Genomic DNA, 6992 nt, shown 5'->3' with positions numbered 1-6992 from the left:
CTATCCCCCCTCTTTTTTTTAGTGCTTTTGTCAAGTCATACCATAATTTGTGTGTGTGTGTGTGTGTGTGTGTGTGTGGAGAGAGAGAGAGAGAGAGAGCGACGCACGCACACACAAACATTCACAAAAACTCTGTAACACAAATACACTTATACACATATTCACACACATATACACACACGCACACACACACACATGTGTGTGTGTGTACTGTACTCTCTCTCTCTCTCTCTTTCTATATATATATATACGAGGATTATTCAATAAATAAGGTGAATTTTTCGGTATAAGGACTTCTAAAACAGATAGAAGCTTACTTCTTCTTTTTTTCAACGTAGTCTCCCGCACTGTCACACACTTTTCCCATCTGTGCACAAGCTTCCGTATTCCCTCAGCGTAAAAATCTTTGGACTTATGTCTCAGCCAGTCGCTCACAACACTTTTGACTTCATCGTCACTTTCAAACTTCGTGCCTCTCGTGAACGCTTTCAAGGGACCAAACAGGTGAATGTCTGAAGGGGCAAGGTCTGGGCTGTAAGGGAGATGAGGGAGCAGTTCCCAGCCCAGCTCGTTGATGGTCTGCACCGTACGGGCTGCTGTGTGAAGCCTTGCATCTTTGGCACCCACCGGCAGCTGACCTTCGAGTAGCCAAGGTCATCATGGACAATTTTGTGTGCTGTCCCAACAGATAAGCTCAAAGTCCTTGCAATGTCATCCACTGTCACCCTTCTGTCAGACTGAATGAGGTCATTGACTGATTCGATCACCTCAGGAGACCACTTCTGTAGGCCTTCCAGGCCTGTCTTCATCCTCAACACTGCTCCGTCCTTCTTTAAACAATTTAGCCCACTTGTAGACATTTTTTCGGCTGAAACATGTGGCACCATACACAGTTGACATTCTCCTATGAATTTCAACTGGTTTGCACCCTTCAGCAACCAAAAACTTGATAACTGACCGCTGTTCAATCCTGGAGCATGCTTCTTGGTCGGCCATCTTTGCTAATCGCCAAAACTCTCAAAGTTTTGTTTTAATCTGCAAAACAAATTAAATCCATGTGAAAAAGAAGTAAAACAAAAAAAAAATTAAAAAAAGTAAGCTTCTATCTGTATTAGAAGTCCTTATACCGAAAAATTCACCTTATTTATTGAACGACCCTCGTGTATATATATATATATATATAGAGAGAGAGAGAGAGAGAGAGAGAGAGAGAGAGAGAGTGGAAAGATGAAATGATAGGGTGGGAAAATAGCGACAGACGAAAAGATAGAGAGAGACAGTCCATAGCAGAAAACAGATCCAGATAGATACTTCTCTCTCGCTAGCGTTTCCAACAATCGATATGCCCCGGCAGTAGATAGGTAAGGTAGATATATAGATGGATAGATCCGCACCTGTTGCTGACACTGACATAAACCTGAAACAGCTTGCCTTACTCTCTCTCTCTCTCTCTCTCTCTCTCTCTCTCTCTCTCTCTCCCATATTGCGGGCCACTGATGATATATTTCAGTGTATTATCATCAAAACTAATGCGACGCACAGTTTTCATGCCAACTGAGTTGGTTGGACTGGAACCATCATGTACACATGTTGACGCTACAGTCCTACTTAATGAAGTGGACAGCAACAAAAATGGTTATGACAGGGACTTTTTTCTTTCTTTTTTTTTTCTTTTTTTTTTTTCAAGTAAAAACAAAATCATCCGCGTTCGCACATCAACTCCACAACCGCCCCCTCTCCTCCTGTCTCATCCCCACCTACCCATACACACGCATACACTCGATCACATTCGCACACAAACACAAACACACACACACACATGCACACACGCACGCGCGCGCGCACACACACACACACACAAACACACACACACACTGACACACACACACATACACACACATTAAAAAAAAACACCATCGCACACTCACAAACACACACACACACACACACACACACACACACACACACACACACACACACACACACACACACACACACACACACACACACACACACAGATAGAGAGAAAGGGGAGGAGAATGTGTTGACTTAATGGAAACAGCTCGAGTATTAATTTTTATGTAACAATAATCAGCAACCAGAACAATTAGGATGCAGGCATCTCTGTCCGCTGAAAAGCTCTTTACGAATAGAAAACCAATCTACGCATAGAAATTTGTCTTCATATTCGACACGACCAATAAACAAAATCAATAGCTGCATGATATTCCTATCATAAACTTCATCGTCTGTGGATATCGTTAAGCAGGGTGGTGGTGGTGTGTGGGGGGGGGGGGGGGGGGGGGGGGCGGAGAGGTAGGGGACGATAATTAGGTGAAAATGGTGTGTGGTTTTTCAATATGTGTTTAGGACTACGTCTGGGTGATTCAGTTAGTCTGCCAGTGAGTCAGCTATTCAGTCAGTCAGTCAGTCAACCAGTCGGCCAGTTATTTAATCAGTTAACTAGGCAAGTATGTAGGTGGTTTGGAAGTTATGTTGCTAACGCTGTACACACATACACACACACACACACACACACACACACACACACACACACACACACACACACACACACACACACACACACACACACACACACACACACACACTGTTATCCGGATTTGTGGGAAAATGGGATATCTATCCCAATTCATACAGAGGGCGATAAATATAACCCATATAACTACAGAGGAATAACTATCAATTGTTCTTTAAGCAATCTACTGTGTCTAATCCTCAACAGCAGATTAAATGATTATTTAGAATCAAACAATTTACTTGCAAAAGAACAAGCTGGATTTAGAAAAGGTTTTAGAACCACGGACCATATTTTTGTTTTGAAAAAAAAAGTTGATTACACCACAAAAAATCGAAAGAACAGATTATACGCATGTTTCATAGACTTCAAAAAAGCTTTTGATAGCATTTCACACGCAGGTATGTTCACAAAACAAAACAAAACAAACACAAAAAAAAAAAAAAAAAGAAAAGGTAGGTGTTTCAATTTGATAAAGAACATGTGTACAGACACAAAAGTCTGCATCCGTAATGAAAAGGGATTCTCCCTTCAATCTATGTTCGAAGAGGAGTACTTCTGGGAAATACACTGAGCCCCACATTATCTAATATATTTATAAATGATATTGTTGATTGGCCCCCAGATACCGATTCGCCAACAGTTAGTCATTCTCAAAATAAAAGTATCTCTTGTCTTTTATATCTTGATGACTTAGTATTGCTTTCAAAATCTGAACATGGCCTACAGCTGAAACTAAACCAGTTACATTTATATTGAAAACAATGGGGTATTGAAATCAACAGCGGCAAAACAAAAGTTGTCATATTTTCGAGATCAGAACTACGAGCTCAAATATTTCTTTTTAATGGGGAACAGAAGTTACAGAAACAACTGAACAATATAAATACCTGGGAATAATATTCCATAAATCAGGCAATTTTGAAAAGGCTACGGAACATCTGGCAAAACAAGGTAATAAAGCTTCTCATATTCTTAAAAGATCTTTCAAGAATGAAAACATAAGCATACATATATCTTGTTTCACCAGTTCTTACGTATGGAGCAGAAATATGGTTCCCCACTTGTGAAAAAGCAGATGATACTTTTACCTTTGACAGACTATATAATCATTGTCTCATGAACAAATTTCCTCATGAGCATGTTCATTTAAACATTATAAAACAAATATTGGGAGTCCATAGAAAAGCCACAAATTTAGCAATACTTGGTGAAATAGGTAAATACCCATTAAGTTTAAAAGTGATTTGTCAAATAATAAAATTTTTGTTTCACATAACACAGTCACGAGAAAATTCGTATGTAAAAATTGTGTGTGACGACATACTTACATAGGAAACAAAACAGCGAACATGGATTAATTTCGTTGAAATTATATTACAGAATCTTGGTTTAAGACATGTTTGGAATAATCAGTCAACATTCAATATCCATAGACTTAGTCACGTTATAATGAATTAACTAGAATATGGATATGTTTTATTCTGGAAGATAAACAAATCTGAAAATAAATCTAAACTACTATTTTGTAATGAAATTACTTATGAATACACAACCGAACCTTACACACACACAAACGAAGAAAACTATGCAACTGTAAGTTCCCTAGTGGTTCCTTAACATTTTTGTGAACCCAGCACACAAAAGCGTTGTGTGAAACAGCTTGCCTACAAAAACCAGCTGAAAACGTTTATCTGTCCGAGTGCACAGGTTTCGTTACGACTGATATGAAAAGTAACGTATGCGTACGAACCATAGCATGAAAACAAACACATGTGCACACACACGCACACGCGTACACACACACACACACACACACACACACACACGCACGCACGCACGCACGCACACACACACACACACACACACACACACACACACACACAAACGTACACACATGTCATGCGCACGCGTACGCATGCACACAGACAAACGCACGCATGTACGCACACAAACTCATAAACATAGGCCGACCGGCAGGCACACACACACACACACACACACACACACACACACAACTGAGAACAGCCTGTTGGTGGCTGCTTCTGTTACCTTCTACAGGTGTGTGTGTGTGTGTGTGTGTGTGTGTGTGTGTGTGTGTGTGTGTATGGGTGTGTGTGTGTTTGTCTGTCTGTCTGTGTGTCTGTATCTGTGCGTCTGTGTATGTATCTGTGTATTTGCGTGTGTGTATGAGTGTGTTTGCTTGTTTGTGTGTGTGTGTGTGTGTGTGTGTGTGTGTGTGTGTGTGTGTGTGTGTGTGTGTGTGTGTGTGTGTGTGTGTGTGTGTGTGATGTCGTAAACTTCTCAAATAACTACTCCGGCAGCTGCTGCCAGGCACAAAACTGTCTTTACCTCCCCTTCACCTCCGACGCCAGCCCCCCTCATGCCCGCTCCCTCTCTCGCTATATGTATATAATTATGTTGTGTGTGTGTGTGTGTGTGTGTGTGCGTGTGTGCGTGTGTGTTTGTGTGTATGACAGTTTACTGTCTAATAAAATAACAAAAAGAGGAAAAATAACCATGTACAATACTCTAAATACACCCAGCGCCTTTGTTTTCTATGAACACATGAATACATTTTTAATTTGAGTATCGATTATTTGCGTTTGAAGTTCGTACTCAGTGTGCTTTTTTTAAACATACGTTTTGTCCTTTTGTTTTGTATGCTTTGGTAAACATTTTGAAGATGAGTGTCAATCTGTTGTTGATTTCTTCTTGTTTTACTCTGTATTGTAAGTCCGTGCATCAAATTCACGACACAAGGAAGGAAACCCAGTGCTATAATACATGATTAGAAATCAGTTTTCTCCCTCTGTACGTAAAATTGATATTAGATTCGCAAATATTTTGTGCTGTGTGTGTGTGTGTGTTCGTGTGTGTGTGCTTACTCATATGTGTGTGTACTCATGTGTGTGCGTGTGTCCGTGTGTATGTGTGTGTGTGTGTGTGTGTGTGTGTGTGTGTATACTCAAGTGTGTGCGTGCGTGTGTGTGTGTGTGTGTGTGTGTGTGTGTGTGGGTGTGTGTGTGTCCCAGAATTTGGGACATTTTGCTTTCTCTATTTCGATCATGATGAACGATGATCGCTGCTGGTACTGCTACTGGTGTCCGTTTAGGTTTGGGACTACTCTCATTTAAAAAAACAAAAAAACAAATAAAAAGAAAAATAATAATTTAAAAAAAAAACAAAAAAAACCTCATTTATCCCGACGTCATCCATGTTGTGAGACACCGACGCCTGCCGTGTTGGTCACGAAATTGGAGCAAAACTCCCAAAAGAAGTGAAGTTAATGTTCCTTGAGTGTGTGTCCCCAGTCCTCCCATTTGAGCCCATGGCAACACTCAAGCTGGGTAGGAGCCGAACACGGATCGAGAAAAATCCCCACCTCTTATAGGGTTCGAACCTGCGATCTCCCTGTAATCAGTCCGCGTCGCTAACCACTTCGAGGGTGAAGAAAGAGGCTAACAGAGAGAGGGAATGATGGAAGAAGGAAAAGAAAACAAAAAAGGAAAGCAAGGCAAAATGAACGGAGAAAGAGGGAAGGAGAAGGCAGGGAGACAGGAAGAGGAGGATGGGGGGTGGGGGGGGGGAGAGGGGATATAAAGTAGTAGACAAACAGGTATAGAGTGACGAAGACAGACATACAACTGAGACAAAGACAGAGACAGAGAGGTGGTGGTAAACAGAGATATAAAGACAGACACACAGAAATATGGGCGATTCTCAACTAAGTATGATACTTTCACAACCGCGCTTTATTCAGAAGCTTTATTTTGATTGAGATCCAAGTGCCACGAAACAGCAAATAACAATAACGTTCAAATAAATATTAGGACAATACAATATGTTAAGGCAGAAGTACCATGAAACAGATTTATAACCCGCGTACCTTTTGCGAAAAAAACCTCCAACACCAGAGGGAATTCTTTCAGATCTTCATAGACTTCAAGAGGGCATTTCACAGTGTGTGACAAGAAGTACACTAGGGCCACAATTAGGAAAATTAACAACGGATAAAAAAGTTATCAACACCATCCATCAACCAAAAGGACCAGTGCGGTACTCAAACTGGGTGCTATTGGAGAGTGGTTCCATGCTTCAGTTGGATTCCGTCAAGACTGCCTTCTGTCTCCCACGCTGTTCAACGTATTCCTGGAACGCATCTTAAGTAATGCGCTCGAAGATCATGTCAGCACAGTCAGAATTGGAAGGAGAACCATCGCGAACCTTTGTTTCGCAGATGACATCGATGGTTTGGTAAGTAGTGAGCAAAAACTTGCTCAGATTATCGAAAGACTAGATGAAACATCGACAAGATATTGCACGGATATCAGAGCGAAAAAGACCAAGTTGATGGCCAGCCACAAAAGTATCATCGCCGCTTATATAAATGCCCAGGGACAGAAGCTAGGAACTGTTCAACAGTCTATCTCCATGGGATCCATCATCAGCAATG

The 6992-nt window shown here is 41.0% G+C and overlaps 1 protein-coding gene across 1 annotated transcript in view; it reads right to left on the bottom strand.

Moving 5' to 3' along the window:
• Nucleotides 1-6289: 6289 nt before the first annotated feature.
• LOC143294293 (fucolectin-like) overlaps nt 6290-6992 on the bottom strand; it is an 18665-nt gene continuing 17962 nt past the window's right edge. The window contains exon 4 of the mRNA XM_076605730.1: nt 6290-6992. This exon is cut by the window's right edge and continues 1039 nt beyond it. The gene's annotated coding sequence lies outside the window, so the exon portion shown is untranslated.

Source organism: Babylonia areolata, chromosome 19 (genome assembly GCF_041734735.1).
Source record: "Babylonia areolata isolate BAREFJ2019XMU chromosome 19, ASM4173473v1, whole genome shotgun sequence".
Taxonomy (NCBI): Eukaryota; Metazoa; Mollusca; class Gastropoda; order Neogastropoda; family Buccinidae; genus Babylonia; species Babylonia areolata.
Note: the sequence above shows the minus strand (reverse complement) of the source record. Positions and strands in the feature narration are given on the sequence as shown.